This window comes from Hypomesus nipponensis, chromosome 6, assembly GCF_054491055.1.
Source record: "Hypomesus nipponensis isolate SF chromosome 6, ASM5449105v1, whole genome shotgun sequence".
NCBI classification, from domain to species: domain Eukaryota; kingdom Metazoa; phylum Chordata; class Actinopteri; order Osmeriformes; family Osmeridae; genus Hypomesus; species Hypomesus nipponensis.
In genome coordinates this window covers 15,724,890-15,751,731 of record NC_140366.1, presented here as the reverse complement: position 1 = coordinate 15,751,731, position 26,842 = coordinate 15,724,890, and the positions used below count along the sequence as shown (strand labels likewise).

Genomic DNA, 26,842 nt, shown 5'->3' with positions numbered 1-26,842 from the left:
GCTGCACAGTGGCGATCAATGGAGGGCCAAGCTAACTACACATGTTAACTGTCCGCAGCAAAGTACGGGACATCCTTAGCCCTGTTTAAGAACAAGTCTGTTGCATCAGTCCCATCACAGCCCAACCCACCGGAGTATTGATCTGCAGTGGGCTTTAACCTCAGCTGGGTTTTGACCAGCACCATACAGCAGCCTGTTCTGATCCAAGCCCAGTTCAGCCCCAATTACTGGGCCTTTCACAGCCCTGACTGCTGTGGAATCAGACCCGGGGTGGGGTGTGCACCTCAAAACCTTCTCTCCCTTCCAACTCAGCCCACCAGTCAGTCGCGGACTGCTCACATGAGATGATCAAATATCAAAGACTAAAATCAACGACTATGATCCTTTTCGTTTTTTATGTCAACAGCCCTTCATTCACAGCGTCTGGAAAGTCCTGCGACCGTTTGTGACTTTCACACGACGAACACAAACTATGATCAGATCGTCGCACCTGACCTCGCCTCGATGGCCACGCGGCTGAGGTGTGTCAGTCAGGCTGGCAGCTGGCTAGCCAACTCTGGAAGGACATTTGTTCTTAAGATGGCTAGTCAAACAAACCGCAATGCCCAAAACAATGCTTCAGGACGCTAATGCTAACGCACCGTTCGCTTGCCACCGTTCAGTTCTCTCTCTCTCACTCAGGCAGCCATAGCAACAGAGCTGCAAACATGTGATCGCCTCTGAATAATGTCTGCCTCGACAACTGTAGGAGAAATGCAAAAAAAAAAAAAAGCCGTTGTATAGGCGGTGGTTGGGTGGTAAATCTCTCTGCTGGTAGCCCACCAGGGAGCACCCCCCCTCCACCCCCCCCTCCTCCTACACCCTGCCCACCTCCTACACACCAGCATCAAGAGGCCTCTCATCTCTGCCAATCAGTGAACGCTAAACGGCCATTTGTTGTGAAAATGGGCTTCTGTGCCCCCCTCCTCCTCCTCCTTCCCTCCCCTCTCCTTTCGATAAGTGCATCCTCCTCTCCTTCTCCTCCACCGTGGGCCTTAGCAACACCACGGCAACGCTGTGAGAGAAGGCACGGCACTGAGGGGTACAGAAAGAGAGAAAGAGAGAGAGAGAGAGAGAGAGAGAGAGAGAGAGAGAGAGAGAGAGAGAGACATCGTGTAATTAACACAGTGGGTGAGGGTCTGGACTGACGGGCAGGGGGAGACTAAAGGAATAGGAGTAAAGTAGAAAAAAATAGGAAGAAAGTACAAGACAAAGAAAAGGAGAGAGGGAGAGAGAGAAGGAGAGAGAGAGAGAGAGAGAGAGAGAGAGGAGAGAGAGAGAGAGAGAGAGAGAGAGAGAGAGAGAGAGAGAGAGAGAGAGAGAGAGAGAGAGAGAGAGAGAGAGAGAGAGAGAGAGAGAGAGAGAGAGAGAGAGAGAGAGAGAGAGAGAGAGAGAGAGAGAGAGAGAGAGAGAGAGAGAGAGAGAGAGAGAGAGAGAGAGAGAGAGAGAGAGAGAGGAGAGAGAGAGAGAGAGAGAGAGAGAGAGAGAGAGAGAAAAGGAGGGAGGGAGGGAGGGAGAAAAGGAGAGAGGGAGGGAGAGAGAGAGAGAGAGAGAGAGAGAAAGAGAGAGAGAGAGAGAGAGAGAGAGAAAAGGAGAGAGAGAGAGAGAGAGAGAAAGGAGAGAGAGAGAAAAGGAGAGAGAGAGAGAAAAGGAGAGAGAGAGAGAAAAGGAGAGAGAGAGAGAGAGAGTAAAAAAGAATCCTAAGAAGAGAGGAGGATGGGAAGAATGCGAGAGAACACCATGTGACTCCAGTCGTCACAGCGCGCTGGAGAGGTGGAGGGAAACTTGGAAGAGGTCCAGAGATCAGCCCAGAGATCGGGCCAGAGATCAGGCCAGAGAAGGTGCTGCTGATGGGGCTGGAAAGCTATCCAAGGTCTCAGGGAAATCCAAACAGCGGAGGAGATCCAGTTTCCAAACATAGCAGAGTGAGAGGGGCTTAGCCCCTGCACTGCCCCCCGGCCAGGGCCGGAGGAGCGGAGGGAGGGGGGAGGGGGGGCGAGGAAGGTGATAATTACAAGATGTCACCTGCCGCTCATAAAAAAACCAAGGACATCAAACAGGACCAGCACCTCAATGACTCACCTTCTCCCTCCACCCCCTCCAAACGTACAGGACTACGCTAATCACAGGTAACAACTAGGCTATTTGTGTGAGGAGAGGGAACCCAAGGGGGAAGAGAGAGAGGACGAGGACTTGAGGTGATGACCGGCAGCCTTCCTGTGTCCCTGAGAGAGCATCATGTCGGGCCAGTTCTTACGACTCTTACTTAAGAGTCCATCCCAATGCTGGGCCCAGTATCCAGAGTCGGAGCAGTTCTGTCGCTGAGATCCAAAATGGCGCCTGTGTGTCTGTGTGTGGGCGATGGTGTGTTGATCGGTGTTCTGGAACAGCATCGCGGTGGGGAGGAGAGAGAGAGAGAGAGAGAGAGAGAGAGAGAGAGAGAGAGAGAGAGAGAGAGAGGGAGAGAGAGGAGAGAGAGAGAGAGAGAGAGAGAGAGAGAGAGAGAGAGAGAGAGAGAGAGAGAGAGAGAGAGAGAGAGAGAGAGAGGAGAGGAGACAGAAAGAAAGACAGAGACTTAGGGAGAATCGCTCTCACGACGAGTCTGTGCGTACATTGACTCCGCAGACAGACAGGCCGAGAACCGAGTAGGAATGTAACCTAGCGTGTACGTTTGGGAAACATCTGGCTGAGAAAAAAAGCTGGCGGCTGGTTGGTCCTGTACTGTCTGACCAGGACCAATCACCTGCCTCCTTTGGGAGAGTTGCACAGCCAGCACTGGGCGACACTGAACAGGAAGCAGCCCTCATCCATTTCCTTTGGCGCTCCATGGCTTGGGGAAGTAACAGGGTCTTGCCCAATGCAGGAAGTCCATCTGGGCTCCTTTTTGGGGGAGGTTCTGGTGAAAAGATGGTGCCCACTATAACCCCTGCTGACAGTAATGTTGTGGCTCTGGTTTAATTACTAGAGCAGGGCCAGGCCAGGCTGGTGTGACTAATGAGAGATGGGGGGGGCCGTGTCAGGTAGAAGCTCATTTGAGGCCACAGCTTGACAGTTGGACTGGTGCAGCTTGGGAGCAAAGTGGTGGTGAGACCGCAGGAAGAATGAGAGATGGAGGGAGGAAAAATGACTTCACTCAGTGTGAGTGTGTGTGGGAGTACATGAGCTGGGGAGAGAGAGGGAGGCAGAGAGAGAGAGAGCGAGGCAGAGAGAGGTAGGGATATGAAGAGAGCGAGCAAGTGAGTCAGACCGTTCTCTCCTCCCCTCCCTCTCTGAAGCTGTACAGATAGCTGAGGCAGGGGCAGGAGTCAACGTTGACCTCCCATCTCTGATATATGGCCAATCAGAGAAGGGCTTTGAGGATCACAGAGCTGGGCACCGTTCACACACAGTAGAACTGCCGTAACACAACCGCAGTGGAAACATCCGGACACTTTATCAACACCTGAACAAAGACGATCTGAGCAGAGACAGGGATCGACGTCAGACTAATGTCAGATGTATTCAATGCAGTGTGAAGATCGAATCATTTTCGTTCACTATTTAGAGCCATTTCAACTGACTGTCATTCAATGCTGCCTGTGGGTGTGTGGGTGTGTGTGTGTGTGTGTGTATGTCAGACTTCAGACATCTGTTTGTAGCTCAGTCACAGATGAGTTATCTTAAAAGGAGCTGTCAGATGTGTGTGTGTGTGTGTGTGTGGACTGTGGCGGAGGTGACAGGAGAAGAATCAATTAAATGGGATGAACCTGGAGCACAGGGCAGTGTGGATATCTAGAAAGGTTGGACCAGTCACCTCGCCCCACAACACACACACACACACACACACGATCCATGGCAGCCCACCAGCAAATGCAGAAATTACAGAAAAACTACCCCACCAATGGCAGATCTACCTGGTGGGTTGAGCCAATGACAGAGCAGCATCACCTCAGGAGGTGAGGAAAAATAGGAGACAGGCCTAAGTAAAGGTGGAAATGTTTCTCCTGCAAACAAAATGTAGCATTATACTGTAGCATACGGTACCACAGCAAAAAACCAGAGTGAGTCTAAATGCAACATAATCCAGAACTGGTCCACATATCAGACCTGAGGGATTTTTTCCTGAAAAATTTCAACTGTGAGAATTAAATCTAAAATCCACATAATCCCGGCTTGCCAAAACATACGGCTTTTATAAATATGTCGCTGGCTACAGCGTAACAGGAAGAGGACTTCTGGATCAGTCTCTGGCTACAGCGTAACAGGAAGAGGACTTCTGGATCGGTCTCTGGCTACAGCCTAACAGGAAGAGGACTTCTGGTGTCCAACAGAAACTGTCACCCCGCCTCCGTCACCAACACCCTCTGCAACACCACACTCATCCATAGGATGAGGACCCAGCCCAACTGCTGTTATGATTAAACGCATGAAGAGCCTTCAACTCCTTAAAGCAGAAAGGGCCTGGATGACTGCTGGGTCGCTCGGTAACGATGCATCACCCTGGTTACGGTACTTCTGTACAACCTCAGCTAAGTATGTGGATGGGAGGGGAGGTCAGGGGTGCAGTAGTGAGCAGTGAATCTCGGGGCTGGGCGTGCACGTCAAAGCCTGGGAGATCCTGAAGGAGTGACCTCACAGGAGAGGCTCTCGTGTAAATACTCTCCCACCAGCTCAGAGAGACGACCTGTCAAGCACCCTGACCCACAAGGGACCTATCCACACACACACACATGCTCAGACACACACACACACACACACAATGAGGTCTTTGTTCGAAAATTGGGGTTTCATGAGCTGGCCTATGAAAGGAGATGCTCTCAGCATGCAGCTACCCCCAAACATGCTCCAGTCTGAGCCCAGCTACCCCCAAACATGCTCCAGTCTGGGCCCAGCTACCCCCAAACATGCTCCAGTCTGAGCCCAGCTACCCCCAAACATGCTCCAGTCTGGGCCCAGCTACCCCCAAACATGCTCCAGTCTGAGCCCAGCTACCCCCAAACATGCTCCAGTCTGGGCCCAGCTACCCCCAAACATGCTCCAGTCTGGGCCCAGCTACCCCCAAACATGCTCCAGTCTGAGCCCAGCTACCCCCAAACATGCTCCAGTCTGGGCCCAGCTACCCCCAAACATGCTCCAGTCTGAGCCCAGCTACCCCCAAACATGCTCCAGTCTGGGCCCGGCAGAGTGGCCACTAATTCAGACGGTGCCCATGTAGAACTCCCCAACAACACCGTGTGTCATGCTTTCTCAAGTCCTCTGGCTTCATGCAGAAGCAGTGCAGGGATCTCCAACACCACCCCCCCCGCCCCCCCACTGGTCACATGCCTGCCTTACCTGCCTCCACAGGTCACTTGCCTCTCCAGGTCACCCACCTACCATCCAGCCGCCCCCCCACCCCTCACCCCCCTCCCGCCTGGACGCTAGCAGCTAGCTGGAGACGATGTAGGAGAGCGAGTGGGCGGGCATGATAGCAGTGTTTAGAATCTGCAGCCGGCGAGCAATGGATGAGGAGGAGGAGGAAGAGGAGGAAAACACAAAGGCGTAGTGTAGTGTTTCAGGAACGCAGCACACAGAGCTACGTTAGACCAGGGTGGCCTTTACACACCCCGATCCTCTGCCGCCCTCAACATCATCTACTGTTATTGAACAAGGGCAGGAAAAAACGACAGCTCGGTGTGATGGAACGGCCACAGAGAGAGAGGGGGGGGCGAGAGAGAGAGACAAAGACGGGGAGAGGGAGAGCAAGAGAGAGAGACAAAGACGGGGAGAGAGAGACTAAAGTGATTCGCAGGAGACAATTAGACTGTTACAGCAGTCATTTTGTGAAGAGAAGATTTTTTTTTTTTAATATATATACTGTTTTCAACATGACACACTGTCCCTCCAGTGACAACTACAGCACCTTTTAATTTTTTTTGACACTGCATGGGAACAGTATCCTTGACAACAAACTGAACTGTAAGACAGTGTGGTGAGAGAAACCACAAAACACTTCATTAGATAACGCTCTTTTGACTGAGCTAGTTTGGGGGTGAATACTTACTTTGCCGCCTGAATATCGCCCAGGCTTCACAGTCGGTCTCTGAGGTGGATACCTGAAGGAGATGAAGAAAAAAAACATTATCAGCAACATAAAAGTACAGCGCATCCTCGACATCTTGTTCTTCCTCCTCTGCCTCGCCACAAACACACTCAGACATCTGAAGGCTGCCCGCGTGTGAGTGGGCTGGCAATGAAGAGCTGGAATTCAAGTCGATTCCTCTGTGGGTCGAAACAAGACCGTGGACTCGGTTCCGTGTTTCCATTCATTCCTGATGCCCATGCGGAAATGGCGGCAGGAGAGAGACAAAGAGGAGGAACGAGGAAGGCTGAGAACACAATGACCAGGTCTGATCTGGTCCCAGTCAGCAGCAGGGAGGGCTGCTGGCCCAGGGGGTCATGGTCTAGGTCAGGGGTTCCCAATCAGCATCTAAAACATGCAGGGCAGGGAGGCCCGAGGACCAGGATTGGGAACCCCTGGTCTGGGTGAAGTGGACAGCACTACAACACAGCTGTTCATCCTGGCTTCAATTCACTGTCTTCAACACCCCTAAACAACCTTTTCACCTTCCATCCTTCTCTCAGTCCTTCATTCCTTCCTTGTCTCATTCAATCTTTCCCTCCAACCATTATTCGTGGATCGTTTGAAACCCTATCTGGTCCCACCACCCATGGGCCTGCACACACACACACAGGATATTCTGGAACAGCTGATGAGCTACACCACACAAGATGGACGGCCATCACGGCCCCGTTGTACAGGGACGCCTGGCGGAACGAAACAAACACACACTTAAGTCAAAGGAGCCAATAATACATCTGATGTCTCAGTAAAATGGTGGTTCAGCAAGGATACAGCTGTAATTATTGGCTGAGATTGGCTGAGTTCTATGCACCAGAAGATCACAACAACATCACTTTGACAAAACAGAGAGGGGGGGTATTAGCCCCGTAACTGTGGAGATTTAATTAGATAGTCTTATAAAGAGCTTTTAGAAGGGAGAACTGGAAGAAAATGTTGATTATTGCATACATAACAGGGCAGATATTGTCTTAACACAAAATAAAACATGCCTTGGCAACAGGAAACTATGCCCCATTGATGCACAACATTAGTGGGTGTGCCTGCCTTCTAATGATCAATATCATAGTGAATCAATGGATTTTGTTCCAACAGTTCATTTTGATGTAGTGTTCCACCCATTAATCATATTATTTCTCCAAATGTTTAGATGTGGGATCTTAGTTTAAACAATAGGTTTGGAGGTGATACAGTAAAAAATAAAAACAAATAAAAATGCCCCGGCTTTAACCAACGCAAGCTCACCCTCTCCAGTATAAAAACATGTCATATAGAGTCGATGATTTGATAAGTATATTGAACTACTGTTCCGCTACTGTTTTATATGACTGGAGCCTCTGAACACTGTGAACAGCTTTGATTCAACTAAAATATCCCCCGACAATAGTGACGTTTGAATCCACTCGGAATTATTTAGCATATTTTCTTTATTCACCGACGGCTTCCTCCGGAATCGTCCCTCTGATTGGTTGGTTTGGGTTAGGCTCATTAGAACTACATGAAACATGAGGCTGTCAGTGGGAAGCACCGAGTTTAACTCTCCCATAGAGAGTTGAGGATGAAACCATCACAAAACCTTTGCCTCGAGCCAACTATCTAAGAACAGAACTCACTCCTCCTTCCAATCACTTCCTGTTTAGAATCACGACATCATGGGGCCTAACTGTGTGGAAGCTTATCTGCTGTTGGTGGCTCACAGATACTTCTAAAACACTGTCCCTCCCTGTTTGTTTTTAAACCTGGTGACACACACACACTTCCTGTCCATTGTGCAGGTCTCCCGCTGTGTTTCCTGAGGATCTCTGTGGCAGCAGGACCGCACCAACAGGACCAGGAACACAGGGGCCTGACCGCACCAACAGGACCAGGAACACAGGGGCCAGGCTGGACCGTACCAACAGGACCAGGAACACAGGGGCCGGACCGTACCAACAGGACCAGGAACACAGGGGCCAGGCTGGACCGCACCAACAGGACCAGGAACACAGGGGCCAGGCTGGACCGCACCAACAGGACCAGGAACACAGGGGCCCGACCGCACCAACAAGACCAGGAACACAGGGGCCCGACCGCACCAACAGAACCAGGAACACAGGGGCCAGGCTGGACCGTACCAAAAGGACCAGGAACACAGGGGCCGGACCGTACCAACAGGACCAGGAACACAGGGGCCCGACCGCACCAACAGGACCAGGGACACAGGGGCCCGACCGCACTAACAGGACCAGGAACACAGGGGCCCGACCGCACCAACAGGGGCCAGGCTGGACCGTACCAACAGGACCAGGAACACAGGGGCCGGACCGTACCAACAGAACCAGGAACACAGAGGCCAGGCTGGACCATACCAACAGGACCAGGAACACAGGGGCCGGACTGCACCAACAGGACCAGGAACACAGGGGCCCGACCGTACCAACAGGACCAGGAACACAGGGGCAAGACCGTACCAAAAGGACCAGGAACACAGAGGCCAGGCTGGACCGTACCAACAGGACCAGGAACACAGGGGCCGGACTGCACCAACAGGACCAGGAACACAGGGGCCGGACCGTACCAACAGGACCAGGAACACAGGGGCAAGACCGTACCAAAAGGACCAGGAACACAGAGGCCAGGCTGGACCGTACCAACAGGACCAGGAACACAGGGGCCGGACCGTACCAACAGAACCAGGAACACAGAGGCCAGGCTGGACCATACCAACAGGACCAGGAACACAGGGGCCGGACTGCACCAACAGGACCAGGAACACAGGGGCCCGACCGTACCAACAGGACCAGGAACACAGGGGCAAGACCGTACCAAAAGGACCAGGAACACAGAGGCCAGGCTGGACCGTACCAACAGGACCAGGAACACAGGGGCCGGACTGCACCAACAGGACCAGGAACACAGGGGCCGGACCGTACCAACAGGACCAGGAACACAGGGGCAAGACCGTACCAAAAGGACCAGGAACACAGAGGCCAGGCTGGACCGTACCAACAGGACCAGGAACACAGGGGCCGGACCGTACCAACAGGACCAGGAACGCAGGGGCGGGACCGTACCAACAGGACCAGGAACACACTAATGCTTAGCATTAAAAAAAGAAAGTAAAGCAGCCTGTATTTATCCTACAGAAATGATCACACACGCACACGGTTATTTCAGTAAGCTGATCATCCTGCAAATCCAGGACGAGACAAATACTCACTTGAATACTTTCTATCAGCATCATACCCACCATCCATGCCCCTCCAACCCATCGGTTCAACAACAGCAGAGCTAACCCGACCTGCACCATGCTGTGCAGGGCCTGTGGCTGGGTCCGTAAGGGTCTACAAGGTCTACAGACCAGCTCAGAGACAGACAGGCCTGGAGCCGTCTTATTTAAACACAGGCCCAGGTGCTGGGGTGCTGGCTGACTGGAGGAGGGGATTCTGGGACTCAAAGCAGCACACCGTACCAGCTCACTGCCAGCACAATGCCGGCTTGGTTTTTTGGGCAAGTCTCGGCGATTGTTCAGAGGGGCGGTCCAAATGCGTTGGCGGGCCGTATTTTGGGGACCCCTGGTCTAGAAGCTGCTTCAGGCAGCAAGGGGCAGAAACACAGACACACCATCACACTCCCCTAATCCCACAGGTTGAGGATTGGGAGCACTGTGTGTGTGTGTGTGTGAGAGAGAGAGAGAGAGAGGGCATGCGTTGCTTCTCTCCTTCCTGTTCACCTGGAGCAGGAAGAGGCAGCGTGAGACCGGGACAGAGAGGACCCGTCTCACACAAGATGAATCACCTCGAGGAAGAGTTGGGCCTGGCTGCATTCCTCCAGTCTGACACACTGACTCACCTACTGGGGAGGCAGGGGGGGGGGGAGGCAGGGGGGGAGGCGGGGGGGGCAGGGAGGCAGGGGGGGAGCAGGGAGGGAGGGGCCAAGAGACGACAACAGGAACAGAGGGAGGAAGAGAACACAGCAGGTAGGAAAAAAAAAAGTGTTGAGGTGAAGGAAGGAAAGAGGAGGAGGGAGTGGGAGAGGAAGAAGGCAGAGGGGGGAGGTGAAGAGAAGAGCCAAGTGGCGTTGTGGTGCAGCGACACACAGAGCTGCCCTGTTAAAACTATCTTCCTTCTGCTCAGCAGTTGGGGCCAAACCCACAAGGCTTTCCAGCTGCTTTCACAGGCAGCCTGAACCCTGGCCTGCTGCCGGTCCCGTCCCCGTCCCCGTCCCCCCCCCCCCGCCGCCAAAAAAACCCTCAAATTCCTCAGTCTGACGATTTATTTCTTCCAGCTCGACGGGAAGAGAGTGATGTGGGAATGCGGCTCTCTGTGTTCGTTGGTTCTGGTCTGGTTTGTTTTCTTGGCGAGGTTTGTCTGACGCATTCTGGTGTCGCCGCCTCACAGAAGGCTGGGGTCTGCATTGGGAGCTTTGTTCGGTGAAGTGGGTGTCAATGACAAGGTTCTATCGGAAAAAAGTTGATTATAATCTCAACGACGCACTGAGTGTGGATTCCACCGTGAGCCTCCATAAAGGTCTATCATTACTAACCTAAAGCCCATCCTAGTTATCCACGTGAAGCCAAATCTAACAAGTTATTTGGATGATTAGCTGGCCTTCAGCACTGCACAACCCTGCCTGGCGGTATGGATTATAGAAGTGTTACGTGGGAGTCTTTAACAGCCATATTTCATTCTGCAGTTTTCACCAAAATCCCAACACGTATCGGAGTCCAGAGCATTAGCTCATGTTACAGGTCGTAAAAGCAATCATCTCCAGATGTCTCCAGTCTAGAGATCACAGAGGAACCAGCCTCTGCAGACTGGGGAGGGTGCAGACTGTAGAGGCTGCAGACTGTAGAGGCTGCAGACTGGGGAGGCTGCACACTGGAAAGGCTGCAGACTGGGGAGGGTGCAGACTGGGGAGGCTGCAGACTGGGGAGGCTGCAGACTGGGGAGGCTGCAGACTGGGGAGGCTGCACACTGGAAAGGCTGCAGACTGTAGAGGCTGCAGACTGGAGAGGCTGCAGACTGGAGAGGGCTTCTCCAGGTGCATTCAGCTCCTCTGGGGTCAGGATACTGGCAATCTGGGTGTTCCTTTTCCAACAGGTCCAGAATGTAGTTGCCACTGAACCCATTTGGAAACCGAGATGGTGATGGTTATCTTGGAATATCACCCACAGTGTCTGGTCTCCATCCCTGTGGGAGAAGCTGCTCCAGGACTGGCCTCTCTCTTGAGTTCAAGTCATTGTTTCTTTTCCACCGTCAAAAGACCACAGAGAGGAAACAACATGGCCGCCATGAGAGCCTGGAAATACCCAGCTGCACAACGAGACACTGTCGCTGCTTCGGCTCTAATCATAGATGCTGAGACAGGGGCACATTATTAGGCCCACACTCTCTCTGCTGAAAGGCACACAAAAGAGCTTTGCTCAGAGAGCTGTGAATGGTGTCAAATCTAAAATATCACAGAATTAAAGTGCCGCCCTTTTAAGCAGTGCATTACAGACTCGCAGCGGATGTCATGAAGCCACACAAACGCAAGAGATGCTATACATTAGCCCAGATCTCTCTCTCCCTCTTCAGATTTGAGAAGCTCCCCAAAGCTGAGAGAATCATTAACACAATTAAGGTACTTTGTTAGTGTGTAAACTCGTGCTCTTAAAACGCCTGCTCTTAGAAGATCCTGTGACATAGGTTAGAGTGAAAATGCCAAGTCTGAAAAAAGCTGCACTCAAGTTCCTGATAAAAGGGAAAGGTGTTGACTTTACAACCGACCATAAAAAAAGTCTCAGCCTTGTTTTCCCCCAGACAAAATAGCAGCTGCACTTAACACACGGGCAAGCAGGGCTTCCAAGCTTGAAGCAGGCTGAGGGGAAAGGAAACATCAGCTACCAGCCCAGGGCTGCTGTGGGACCTTCACCCAGGATCGGACTGAAGTAGGAGAGCTTACTGACACTCTTCCAAGCCCCAGACGGGTTTGTGAGAAAACCGTTGTGACGGATTCACTTCAAACCTGCCAGAGTCGGCATAAGCCTCTTTGTCTTTCCCTCAGAATCTTGCTTTTTCGCTCTCTAAACCACCTTCGCTCAGCCCCTCCACCTAACTTTCCTCTCTTTCTAAAGTATCTTCTCCATGTCTTCCCATCTAACTTGATTCTGTCCTCAGATTCACCGTCTACCTTCACATAGCTACTTAGCAGACTTTCCTGATCAGTCAAAACAAAGTCCAGGAAGTCTCTTCCCACGCTCCTCCCCTCCCACGACAAGGAACCCGATATGGTCCAGTGAGGGTTTGCATTCGCATGCTGGCTAAACATTCCTCTGAGCACAGCATGGATTGGTGAACGAACGAAAACACACACACACACATATATACGGTGTATACACACACAGCGCTTGTCATTGTTTAGAGCCACCCTACTGCGTTGCAACCATCAATTAGGCGATGAGAGGGCGAAGTGACCCAAGACTTCTCAGGTTAGGCGTTTGTGTGTGTTTCTGTGTGTGTGTGTGTTTGTGACCAAGTCCGGAAGTACCCATTGGTGCGCATCACCTCCCTATTAGCGCGGGTGGATGGGGGTAGAAGTTCATGGAGGGGCCAGTGCTGGAAGACGCGCTCCCAGCCATCACAGGGAGTAGGGGCTGGGAGAGCTCCCCACATCTGGACAGTGTCAGCCACGAGGACCAGCACACAGCCAGGGTGTCATGGCCGCCTGCGCATCAATCTGAGGGAAAACCTGGCAGACCTGAGGTCACGACTAACACTAGATATCTTCCAAACTCGGCTGAAGAGATGAGCAGGCTTCCAGAGAGACAGAGTGAGGAGAGAGAAAGAGCCAGAGAGAGCGAGAGAGAAAGAGAGCAAGAGAGATAGCCAAAGAGAGAGAGAGAGAGACAAAGAGAGAGAGACAAAGAGAGAGAGAGCCAAAGAGAGAGAGAAAGAGAGAGCTCAGTCAGCAGAGGGGAAATAGTGCAGAGGCAGTAAACTGTGACCGGACCAAACCAGGATAAGTTATTCGGGGACAGTGAGACGCAAGAAGAAAAAAGAAAAAGCGCAGAGCAGGAGAGATGGAGAGAGCAGAGGAGAGATGGAGAGACCAGAGATGGAGAGAGCAGTGAGGAGACAAACAGAGAAGGAGGAAGAAGAAGCAGACTAGGAGGAGGTCTATAACCACTCCATCACAAACAGAAAAGGAGTTCAGAAGTTTGCCTGCAGCTACACTTCCGGAAGCCTGTGGAAGAATCCCCCACACAGCTGTTCTCTCCCCCTTTTCTTCTCCCTCTCTCTCCCTCTCTCTCCCTCTCTCTCCCTCTCTCTCCCTCTCTCTCCCTCTCCCTCCCTCTCCCTCTCTCCCTCCCTCTCCCTCCCTCCCTCTCTCTCCCTCTCTCTCCCTCTCTCTCCCTCTCTCTCTCTCTCTGTCACTCCGGGTCACACACTCTGTCACACTCTCTCTCTCTGTGACCTGAGCTACAGGGTTACAGAGGGGTAGGAGATGAGAGGCGGCCTTCCCGCTAACTAGCCTCCCCCACGCTAACCCCTGGAGCTAACCCTTGATACTGATCTGAGGTCAGCTCAGCCTGTCAGCGGTTAACGGTCCCAGCTATGAATTAGAGCAGGTAAACTAATCTGGGGTCTAGATCACAGGACTGCCCTCCCTGGCCCCTGGTGAAGCCTGCAGGAAACCCCAGAGGAGCTGGAGAGCTCCAGTAATGAAAAACTGTAAATCAGCAGATCCCCGGTCTCTCCGCTCATTAAACCTGGGCACTGCTGTCCGCCCCCAAGACGCCCACTGTCAGCCCCCCTCCTTGTCTCTCCACCCTGTCCTCTCTCCCTCTCTCTCTACTTCCCTCTCTGTGTCTCTCTGGTCACCGATTAAACAACAATAGCTGCAGGGGTAGTCACAGCAAAGCTTAGTCAGCACAAAGACTCTCACCTCCTACCCCCCCCCCCCCCTCACACACACACACACACAGAGAGAAACCCCCCACACTCAACAAACACGCACACAAGCCTTCTTAGACAAGACAAGACACAAAAGTTTGGGGAAGCACACACAAAATGTGTGTGTAGCGGGTTTAGAAACTGCGTTTGAGAAATTAAGAGTTTCAGTGATGTCATGTATCTAACCCGTCTTTATCCTCGAGCAACAGTAAGACTGCTGTCCACACAGCAAAACACACGGATCCTCCTCCACAAACCCCTTATAATCCAAACACCTCAAGACACACTGCCTTAACTCATCCTAATAAAGCTATTGTCATGTCCTTATTATTGTTTAGTCTTTGTATCCAGACCGAGTGGAGGTCTCACCTCATCAAGGCATTAAGCAGATGACACAGAGGTGAAGGGGAGGGCAGACCGTGATTCATGCTGTTGTCAGCAGCAGGTCTTCAACACACAAGTTCATTCTAAAGACAAGACAAGCACTCGCCAGTCCCTCCCAAAACACCTTTGTTCCCATCCCTGCGTTTTACACAGCCGTGTAAAAAAATAAATAAAACCTTGAACCTAATAGAAAAAACATGTTGAGATTCATGGGACGGCATTGTGCTGATCGATTATGCAAGCTTGTGACTGAAGAGCCTGCCAGTGTCCGCCCATCCTTCATGGCACTGAGGGCCGATTGACAAGTGCGTGGTTAATGGTCGTGAGAACCGCCGAGGCTCCTGGGTAATCCGGGATGGAAGGCGGAGAGGAGGCCAGAGGCCACAAGCCTGCTGACACTGACAGATGTGGGGCTTTGCGCTTCTGAACTGGCACACAACAGGGGAAAGAAGAGGTGGAGGAGGAGGAGAGGGGAAAGTGAAGAGGGGAAGGAGGAGAATGAAAAGGGGAAGGAGGAGGAGAGGCCCAGGGAGTGAGACGGTTGTTCTTAAGCTCTCCCCGTCTTTTAGAAGTCCTCGCCCATGCAGTCGTCTCGCAAAGACAGGTTCAGCCCGTTGCCAGATGACAGGCATCTGGGGCTGCTGTTTGGCCAACAAAACAATGAAGTGACACTGCACAGGCTGCAGCTTTCCTTCTCCAGTCTCTACTTTCATCTAACTCTTTTCCCCTTTGTTATTATCTCTCTCTCACTCTCTCACTCTCTCACTCTCTCACTCTCTCACTCTCTCACTCTCTCACTCTCTCACTCTCTCACTCTCTCACTCTCTCACTCTCTCACCCTCTGTCTGTCTTTTCCCCTCCTCTCTTTTCCTCTTTTCATCTCTCTTCTCTACTCCCTGTGGAGCAGTCAGACGGCTAGGCTGAAGTATTAGACAGAGGCAAAGGCAGACCCACAGGAAGCCCTCTTGATACCTGACCGGCTCTCTCACACGCTGTCTGTCTGAGCAGGGCTGAGGGGGGGGGTGGAGGTGGGGCAGAGCTGAGAGGGGGGGGTGGGGAAATCCATCAGCAAGGAAGAGTTAGTTTGAGGAACACTGAAGGGAAGGGAGGGGGGGTCCACTGAGGAATTCCTGTTGAGTGCTTGCAGACAGCGCTTCAGATTGTTGTTGCAGTTTCATTCATCCATCACCTGGCCCCCGGGCTTCCTGTGTGTGTGGTCCTGTCCTGTGTGACGGTCGGTCTCTCTCTCTCTCTCTCTCTCTGCTCACAGTCGACGATCGTGTTCACACACACGCACTGGGTAGCATGAGCAACCTCGTACACAGGCTTTTGCTTGTTGGCTTCACCCTCGCTTGCTTCCACTCAAGACAAATAGCAGGCAATTAAGTGTGTGTGTGTTTGTGTGCATGCATGCGTGCCTGTGTATGTAAGGGCCAAATAGCACCTGCTTCGAGCCATGGGCTCGACTTCATTCTCACCTAACTCATTTCCTCTGCTCTTTACCGATGGGGGCTGAAAATGACTTTTTAATCGCAGTCAGAAATCGGTGTTAAAAATAGTGTCTGTAGAGGCGGACAGGCAGCCAGGCTTCTCAGACACGTGATGCTTCTCCACCTGGCTTCCATTCCTCCTCCCCCAACCTCTCCCTGGAGCAGCCGGCCCCCTCTCCTTCTGCCTCTCTCTCTGCCTCTCTCTGCCTCAATCCCACCATTGCTCAGCACACCAACCTCCCCACAACGGCATGCTGGAAGCGGCGTGCTGGAGGCGGCGTGCTGGAGGCGGCGTGTTGGAGGCGGCGTGCTGGAGGCGGCGTGCTGGAGGCAGCGTGTTGGAGGCAGCGTGTTGGAGGCAGCGTGTTGGAGGCGGCGTGCTGGAGGCGGCGTGCTGGAGGCGGCGTGCTGGAGGCGGCGTGTTGGAGGCGGCGTGCTGGAGGCAGCATGTTGGAGGCAGCGTGTTGGAGGCAGCGTGTTGGAGGCAGCATGTTGGAGGCAGCGTGTTGGAGGCAGCGTGTTGGAGGCAGCGTGTTGGAGGCAGCATGTTGGAGGCGGCGTGTTGGAGGCAGCATGTTGGAGGCAGCGTGTTGGAGGCAGCATGTTGGAGGCAGCGTGTTGGAGGCAGCGTGCTGGAGGCAGCATGTTGGAGGCAGCGTGTTGGAGGCAGCGTGCTGGAGGCGGCATTCAGCTCAGCGCCGAGGGACACGTCTGTCTAATTACTGTCTTTAAAACACTATCATTACACAGGCAGGATTCTGACTCCACAACAACTCCGTTGCCGCGGCAACGCCGTTTTGACGAATACCAGGTGATTGCTACTTTTCTTTTCTCACCTGCTCCACTGTCGGCATTGGCCATTTTGCTGTATTCCGTGTTAGCTTGACCCTGACCTTTAAAAGCAAGAGCACCACATCGGCATTGTCTACGTAGGTTACATCATTATAAAGGATTTAATCTGATCTTCCCTAGTTAGGTTTGGTCAGCCGAACCCACACAGAGCGGGTGAAGGGAACATGGCAGTCTGGCGCTACACACTAACACAGCTGGGCTGTTCTGCTATTACGCAACACTCCAGCACCACCCCCGCAAGCCCTCATCATGGCCATCCTCCCTCTCCCTTCATCCCCCCTCCCTCCCTCCCCAACGCTGGCTAATCACAGGCAGAGGTGTGCAGCTAGTCACTAACGCTTCAGCAGAGAGCTCTACGGCCAGGAGAGAGACTCTCAGAGATAGCTGTCTACTGAGAGAGAGAGACTGAGAGAGAGAGACTGAGAGAGAGAGACAGAGACAGAGAGAGAGGGGGGGGGGGAGAGAGGGAGGGGGGAGAGAGAGGGAGGGGGGAGAGAGAGGGGGAGGGGAGAGAGAGGGGGAGGGAGAGGGGGAGAGAGAGGGAGGGGGGAGAGAGAGGGGGAGGGAGAGGGGGAGAGAAGGGGGAGAGAGAGGGGGAGAGAGAGGGGGAGAGAGAGGGGGAGGGACATGGAGCAAGTGAGAAAGAGAGGAGAGAAAGAGAGCCATAGTGTAATTAACACAGTGGGTGAGGGGCTGGACTGACGGGCAGGGGGAGAGAGAGAGAGAGAACTCAGAGATACACAGAGACAGACAGCACACAGATAACTAGCCTTTGGGACTGAAGCTCTAGAAGATATCTCCTCTTTTCTGGAGCCCCAATGCCTACATTTTTATGTATAGCTGCCTCTCTTCTGCCTGTTAGAATATCCAGTATCAGCACTTTGCTGTATCTGCCCGTTCCTGACTCTCCCAAGTATTAGAGCTTTTATATACACAAGAGAATGTCTATAGAGCCTGACTCAGGCATCGGGAAATGACTGCACACAGTCAGCACCTTGTGTCAATACAGAGGCCTGGTTTACAGCACGGTGGTGAGGTCCAGGTACAGAAACCTTCCTGAGCAACACCATGCCACTTCCTTGCATCCAAATTAATTCACACAGACATAATGTTATACTGTATATACTGTATAGCTATGCACATTTGCTGACCCCCAAACACATGCCACTGGTTTTGATGGTGGCCCCTCAAGGGAGGTGAGCACGTCAAACTCAGTGGATTGCAAGTCAGACTGTGGATCAGCAACCTGGTAAACTTGACCCAGAAAGGACTGTTTTCTCTACAGTAGTTCAGGTCAGCAGAGATATAAACAGACAGAAGAGGGACATTAATCCATTTCAGCTCTTATTCAACCGGCTCTTATTTACCACAGGAAAAGAGTTCCAACCAGCAGTCACAAGAAGAGACTTCCAGGCTGTCTCTTTATTCAAACCAACCCTGTGCCAAATCGGGCTCTACCATTTCATTAGTAACATGGGGACACTCTCCTGATTTTCTAATGACAAACAGCAGCTTAAAATGCAGCGGATCACATCTTGTGTAACAACCAGAGCTCGCGAGTTCCTTCCAGGTGTCCATCAACTACCTCGCAGCCGCGGGGTAAATCTGGTGATGTTTTGAGAGCCATCGCAACGCCACCGCCAAGGAAGAAAAGCGGATGGCGGCGGGATCCAGTTCTTGATGACCGTTTAAGTACTCGAGTGCTGCGGAGCGGCCCTCTTCAGATGAGTGATTGGGTAACGAGGCAGCATCGCTGGTCTGAGTGATTCAGTCCTCCACATCATCACAGAACACAGGTGGAGGGAGGGAAAGAGAGGGAGGGAGAGGGAAAGAGGGAGAGAGAAAGAGAGAGGACGGAAAGGAGGGAGAGTGCGGGGGAAAGGAGGGAGGGAAGGCTAGAGAGAAGGGGGGTAAAGAGTGAAGGAGAGGGAGAGAAGGAGAGAGAGAGGGAGGAAGCAAGCGGAGGCAACAGGTGCCATGAAGAAGGCATGAAGGAGGCGTGCTAAGGCAGAGGTCACAGCCTTGTACAAATCAGGAAGTTGTCTGGAGTTTGCCGGGTCTTCACCGTCTTAAAGCAGACACTCGAAAAGACTATCTGTTTGAATGCTTCAGGTTAACCATTAACCAGGTACAGCCCTGTTCATGTTTCTGGTCGAGTGTCAGAAAAACACACAAAAATTTACATAACATTACATTTACATTTAGCAGACGCTCTTATCCAGAGGGACTTACAGTAAGTACAGGGACATTCCCCCCGAGGCAAGTAGGGTGAAGTGCCTTGCCCAAGGACACAACTTTATTTGGCACAGCCAGGGATCGAACCGGCCACCTTCTGATTACTAGCCCGGTTGCCTAACCACTCAGCCACCTGACTCCCCACTCCCCAAACACTCCCAGGGCAGGGCGGGGAGCGAGGGAAACGACTGTTGGTGCATGCAGATCTCATTGTTCTTCACAGCGCACAGCTTAGCATAAGTTGAAAACGATGAGGTCACCTCTATTGTGTTGGCATAGGTCTCTCACACATTCCAGTGTCGGCCAGTGTCCTGTTGGTCCACAGACATTGTCTGGGAAGGACAGAGGAAGAGGCAGAAGTGGCCTCATTAAGCTGTGCTGGTGGAACCATGGCCTTGGTGGTGGAGAAGCCCTCACAAACAAAACTGAGGATGCTTCAAAATCAAGTCCAGCTTTATTTGTACAAGCACTGTCACTCAGGCCAGCACCAACACAGTCAATCGAAACCCTCATAGAAGCCAAGGAAAACCCCCAGTAATCTCTGAGAAGACTAAATGGGAGAATCATGGCAAGGAGCAGTTCAGGGAGAGATTCCCTCTTCCAGAGACGGTTGGCGATGCAGAGAGGTGCAGCCCATCTGACGAAGACAGTTTTACAACGTCTAACGGATGTAATGTGGCAGACCGCAAAAAATGTTCCTCCACCTCCGATGTTCTCAACGCAAACACCTGCAAACCAGATGTCACTGTCTGGTCATGATCTCCCTTCTCTGGATACACGTTGCTTCGTATTCACACACCGCCCCCTATGAACTGAAGTCTTGACTTGCTACTATGGTGATTGTTTATACCGTCTAAATGTCGTCGTCCCCCCCCCCAAAAAAACAAACAGCAGAGCTCTGACCGTTCACCAGCTGAGTGCAAAACAGGGAGGAATCTGGAGTCAGCGTATTCCCTGGCAGTGTTTGACACCGCGTGGCTCTGAGGCGGGAAGAGTATCAGAGGGTCAGCCAAGAGCTCAGGCTACAATCAGTAAATCAGGATTCCCGTGCAGGCAGCATTAGCAGCGCTGGCAGAGAGAGCGAGAGGCTCCGCAATCCATCATGGATCAGATTAGGAGGAAGCCACAGTCTTCTCAGTTTTGGACGAGGTAGTGGTGGAACATCCACGGCACCTCTGGAGGGGGGGGGGGGGGGGGGTGAAAGAGAGCGAGGGAGAGAGGTGTAGAGGAAAGAGTGAAAGAGGGAGATGGAAAAACGAGGGGGAAACAGGTGCTGAGAGGAGAGCATCGAGGAGGCACGCTAATACGGAGGGGGGGGGGGGGGGGGGGGAAGGGGGGGTGACCTGTGATGATGTTTGACTGTTGGGATTGTGTCTTGCTACAGCGCGGGGTCTGTTTAAATGAAGTTCAGAACCTCTTATCAGAACTGTCAGGCGAAGGCCCCAACCCCTGACCTCCCCCTCATCATCCCTGTCTCCTCTGCCCTGTGACAGCTGACATGGGGAGATGGGACCAGAAATAGATGGTGTACGAATGTTCCCCGCACCACTTTCACAAGTCTTGAATGTTAGTGATTTGCCGATGAGCACAATGGCTAACTGGGTGACTCAACACATTGCACAACACAATCAATGGCTGTATAGAAAATGGATAGGTTACAAATATTTGGAATATCATCCAGAAACATCATCCAGTGCAAGCCCTGTGTAAACCCTGCAGTCCTATTCAAGCTATGGCTGTTGAGAGAGAAGTCCTCAAGATTTAACATTGAATAATTAACAATAGCACTCCAGTCAAGAATTTACAAGCTCGAACATTTTCCAAGAAAGTGTTTTACATCATAATAACACAATAATCATTTTAGAATTGCCCATTTGTTTTTCCTGATTATTGTCAAGTGCCACAACAATGAGAAACCATGAACCAGTGGGTAAGAGTGCAACAGAGTAGCTAAAGCAGAAAAGAGCAGCACAAACTGAGCCTTGTGGGGTAACAACATAATATGAATATACAAAATACTGTCTGTAGACAAAACACAGAACTAAATTCACTGTAATAACTTTCCGAGGCCACAGACAAAATCAGCCAGAAACTGACTCAGGGTCCTGAACTGTCGCATCTCTCATCCTCGAAACCTCACACACTTTCAGACTTATTACTGCATGAAATTCAGGCCGCAGCCAAACGGCGCAGAGAAACAAAGAGGCGATTAACAAGCCCATCCTTGCTTCATTCCAAGCACTTCTATTATTAATTCTTGTCTTGAGAGCTGGTGGAAAAAAACACTGATTTTAGTCACCATGCTAGCAACAAAGTGTCACCATGCTAGCTATCGAGGGTCACCATGCTAGCTACAGAATGTCACCATGCTAGCTACCGAGGGTCACCATGCTAGCTACAGAGTGTCACCATACTAGCTACCGAGGGTCACCCTGCTAGCTACCGAGGGTCAACCTGCTAGCTACAGAGTGTCACCATGCTAGCTACCGAGGGTCACCATGCTAGCTACAGAGTGTCACCATGCTCTAGCTACCGAGGGTCACCATGCCAGCTACCGGGGGTCACCATGCTAGCTACAGAGTGTCACCATACTAGCTACCGAGGGTCACCCTGCTAGCTACCGAGGGTCACCCTGTTAGCTACAGAGTGTCACCATTCTAGCTACCGACGGTCACCATGCTAGCTACCGAGGGTCACCCTGCTAGCTACAGAGTGTCACCATGCTAGCTACAGAGTGTCACCATGCTAGCTACCGAGGGTCACCATGCTAGCTACCGAGGGTCACCATGCTAGCTACCGAGGGTCACCATGCTAGCTACCGAGGGTCACCATGCTAGCTACAGAGTGTCACCATGCTCTAGCTACTGAGGGTCACCATGCCAGCTACCGGCGGTCACCATGCTAGCTACCAAGGGTGGAATCTGGCAGGCAAGAAAACATCTCTGCTGATTTTAGAGTTCTGTCTGTCTGGAGTACAAACAGATGGTGAGCCAGAGGCAGTTGGTGGGAATTTCAGCAATGCAGCAAACAGGCTACATTCAGGGATTTAAAGACTTACAAAACTTGTCAACTCTTTCATTTTCGGGCTGAGCAGACTGACTGGGGGGGGAGGTTGAGAGCATCCTTTGCTGAGAATGGAGGCCACAAAAAAAACAAAAAACAAACTGATTAACCATTTTGGGAAACAATTCTTGGGAGATCAACCTTGATTATTGCAATATGGTTCTGGAATGACAGCAATAAATTGGCTTACGTCGCTGGCTTTGGTTGAAAGTCAGAAAAATCTCCCTCTGAGCCAATATGAAATCTATTAATAAAATCTAATAAAAAGTATCTGTTCGATTTACAATAATACTCACTCAGTACATTGTAACTTCAGGGCTATGTTGGATTATGAGAGCTGTGTGCCTGTTGTTCAGTAATGTTTTGAGAACCTTTCTGTGCCAAAAGCTGATTAGATTCCAGTTTAAAATCATCAGGACGGTTCTCTCTGGGCCCCCATCTGTACAGGCTGTTCCATCTGTTTTTTTTCTGCTTGGATTTGCCAGCCTACTTATTGTTTGGTTGTGTTTTTTTATAGATTTCTCGCTAGTCTGTCACAACTGAAAATCTATGTCTTTTTTCCATATCTGTTTCCCTTTCATCTGCCGTAATCCTCTCTTCCCGCCCTAATTAGACTGTTTCTTCACCATGGGATGGGAGAGAAAGAGAAAAAGAGGGAGAGGAGAGAAAGAGATCAGTAATGTTCCTTTTTTAGCTTGTTTCTTTACTTTAGCTAGAAGTTAAAGTGATAAACACACTTGTTTTGTGTCAATATAAAGTTCAACAATGAGGAACTGGATTTAAATAAATGTTGATGCATTATTTAGAGGTTGCCTAAGAGATTATGTCGTCAAATGTATTAAAAGATGGAAAGATGAAATATGAACCAGTTGCATCTTATCATAACAAATTATTTTCAGATATTTATTTAGTTTAGGATGCATATACTGATCCCATTCATTAAATCCGAAATTATCATTCAAAACACATTAAAACATATTTGATCAGGCTTCAACAGTTTCTTGAAGGCTGGTCAATAATCAAGAATAACGGTAAACATTCTTTTTCTTTTTTTTTCGCAAGTGAATTGATTTTGTAATTGAATCAATTTCCACAACAACCACAGCATCTTCTCCTTAGATCCATCCCTTCTGACAAAGTGCCCTGCTTCAATACGGGCTCGACCATACTCCCTCCAAATGACGGGAGAGTGGGAAGTAGGGGGTCAGATGGCTGAGCGGTTAGGAAATCAGGCTATTAATCAGAAGGTTGCCGGTTCGATTCCTGGCCTTGCAAAATGACATTGTGTCTTTGGGCAAGACACTTCCCTCTACTTGCCTCGGGGGGGAATGTCCCTGTACTTACTGTAAGTTGCTCTGGATAAGAGCGTCTGCTAAATGACTAAATGTAAATGTAAGTAAGACTAGAAAGGGATCTAGTCATAGACCATCTGATTATCCTGCTATGCCTGCAGGTATTCTCCCATACCTGTGTGCCTTCTCCCTCAGAACTCTTTCTGCAACTTCCATGAAAACACAGCCCACCAACAGACCACTCAATCACCTGTTAGAGACAACTGTCAGATAATGTACCAAACCCCTCACTTTGAGGAGGAGAGAAGAGGGAGAGAAGAGTTCATTTGGATGTCAGCCCAAGCCTGGCTCTACTAAAGGAAAGAAGAGGTGAGAGCAAGCTAGGGAGCTTGCGGGAGAGGGTGAAAATGGTGATGGAGAAGGAATGGAGAGGGTCTTGTCTTCCTTGAGGGTTTAGGTTGGTTGAGGGGCAGTTCTATGGGCGTATGTGAAGCCTCTGTGACATGCTTGCGTGTAAAAAGGGCTATACAAATAAATTTGATTTGATTTGAGAGAAGGAGGGGGGAGGGGGTGTAGCTAGAGAGATCCGAGGGGGTGTAGCTAGAGAGATCCGAGGGGGTGGGTGTTTGAGAGAGTTTCTGATCCTCTCAGAGCTGTGTGAGCAGCTAGCTGGGGAGGGGAAACTGACGGCCGGGGAGACGCAGCAAGACTGAAAATTCCTCTTTTTCTTGAATTTGTGAGAGCCAGTTAGTTTCTCGTTCTGTGAACGCACTGCCAAAAAACCTTCTCTCGCTGTCCTAGATCCATCTCTTCATCTTCATGTAAGAAGGATCTCTGCTTGGTCAGAGAAGTGGACGAGGAATTAAGATTTATTTACTGGGTTTTTCCCCCCTTGCTGAACATGGGTAAGGCGAGGTGGAAAGAAATGACCAAACTACAGTCAGGTTGGAGCTAGACAGAGAGCCTTGCCTTTCACAACTATTTAATCTCAGCCGGCACCCGCTTAATCTTGAAATACCTTTAGAAATGTTCCAGCCGCTCTACATCTGAAAAGACACTTGATAATCCTTCATCTGTCACTCACCCACCCAGGCGTTCTCGGGTCTGCTCTCCTCTCTCCCTTCTCTAACTACATGTTGCACAACATGTGCGCATCCACCTACACACTCCCCTCTTAATAGACTACTTATTATTGAAATGCGACACTGCCTCCAGATCTGCACAGCCTTGGCTTCCATGGGCAGGAGGCCCGAGAACATGAGGTGTTTACTTGCTAATTTGTTTTTGACACTGCAATATTCACAGCAAGCTATTAGACCAAAATGAATGCAATGTATTTTTTATTGTGCTTCACTTTACCCAGACTAGACAAACTGACCAATAACCACTACTAAGTAAATACTAATAAGGTCTCCTGACAATTTATCCTAATCCCCCATCTGTGTGTGTTAGTACCCCCGTCCTCCCGCCCCAATGAGAGAAGACTGGTTGCCTAGGGACACTCCATAGGTAGATGAACCAGAAATAATACACAGAGGACAGAACATTCCCAGGAGGTCCACTGACAAAGATAATTGTGGTCAGGATGATCACACACACACAAACCGAGAGAAGGCATCTGTTGTCATTTTAACCCGGCTTTTCTTTCCAAAGCTATTAATTGCTGAGTGGAGCACCGGCACCAGCGAGTCCAAAACTCCTTCAAAGACCAACATTCAATCACAAGTGTCCGTAGTCGTGTCTGACCAACCACACAGAACAACACCTCCAGTGCACCCTGCAGGGCCATGGAACACCAATTCATAGAACAACCATACCTTCACTTCGTTTGGTGTTCGACTGGTGTATGACAGACAATGGCGCTAACTGATAAATATATATACATTTGGCGAACATGCAATCTCATAGTCGACCAGGTGAGGCTACTGAACATTTTACATAATGAGCAGTGAAGGAATTTAAAGAAGCCACTGCCTATAATAATGCCAGTTGACAGGTACCAAACAATCGGTGATTCCATTATCTGATCGTATCTTTCCTGTTTCAATATTGAAACAGCGGAGTTGTTTGATTGCTATGTGACTGACAACAACGGAGGATCAACTTTAGACAATCGTGTATGGCTGTTATTTTTCAAAACGGGTGTCAAATCAAAGCAAAAGATTCGATGACAAATACCGTCATTTGTTGTCAAACGTGTACAGCATAAAGATTTCTGGAAAGGGACATTCTCGCCTTGCTAGCTACAAACTTCTCATGCTGCTCCTCAAGGTATCCGAATCTGTGCACTGGCATCCAAAACGCGTGTTCGTCGAGCTAGATAGTTAGAGATGGCAGGAGCCAAGATGAGGTGCAATCACAGGAAGAAACTACAAAGCTAGATAAGGAGTAATGACTAGGTAAAGGAAATGCAACAGTGTCACAACATGGTTTGCTGGCTAATTAGCTCGTGGCTAGATAGACAGCTTGATAGATATTATCCATCTGGTTGGATTCAGAAAATCGGATAGATCGCGCGCTCACAGGCAAACTAGCTAGCTAGCTACAAGCTACATTAATTCCAAAATGCGATAATCAGGTTACAATCTGTACAGACAGGCACGTCCTCAACTTTTTGATCTATCTGAGAACATTTAAGAACGTTGCTTATATCATGCAAGTGACTTGTCCGTTAGAATAAATCCACATACTTCACAATAAAGGTTTACCCGTTTCATTCTCACACAAAGTTGGGTGATCTTACCGAGATAGTCACTTAGCAGTGCATGCATGACAAGCAGGACAATTCTAACCTAAACTTCCGTGAAAGCTCACCTTCTGGCACCTTTTAGACGTTTTTCGGTAGATGAGTGAAAACGCAACGAGATCCCAGACAGCGAGAAGCTAAAACACTGTCACGTTTTTTAAACAATTCAAGGCTGACTCTTGGAAATTCTCTCACAAAACCTCCAAATAGTCTTCCCTTCACCGTTAACTCCAGCGTCCGCTTCGCGATTGTTCAACTACTAAGTTCATTCAAAGTTACAGCCAGTCGCTCCGCCTTGCTTCGCAGCTGCTGGGTGGATGAGATGAGGTCACTGCAATGCAACCCTCCGCGGCTCCCCTCTCGCGATGAGCAGGATAGAATGGAACCCGATTGTAAAAGGATGGGAAACCGTTGCTCTGACAACTGCTTCAGATAAACCGCTACGCAGCAAGGAATATGCGTGCAACTGGTGTTGGTGCAATTACTGCACTGTTTACAAAAAAGGAAATCGTCAATTCTTGGTTATATTAACCACTGTGCTGTCTTTCACACATCTTGTCTTGTGATCACAATCATTGTAGTATTTTCATTAAGCAGAGAGAGCACATATAGAAGTGCTGTATAGATGAATAATGCAGACCTGTGGACTCTAGCAAGGTAACTGTATTCATACATTGTAATTCAACAGATATATAGATGTACACAGCAGAGTTATGAGAAAAAAA

The 26,842-nt window shown here is 50.4% G+C and overlaps 1 protein-coding gene across 1 annotated transcript in view; it reads right to left on the bottom strand.

The window, feature by feature from the left end:
- Positions 1–26,638, bottom strand: part of sipa1l1 (signal-induced proliferation-associated 1 like 1) — a 57,723-nt gene extending 31,085 nt beyond the window's left edge. The window contains 2 exon segments of the mRNA XM_084699747.1: positions 6,062–6,113; positions 26,186–26,638. The gene's annotated coding sequence lies outside the window, so the exon portion shown is untranslated.
- Between the last annotated feature and the right edge of the window lie 204 nt (positions 26,639–26,842).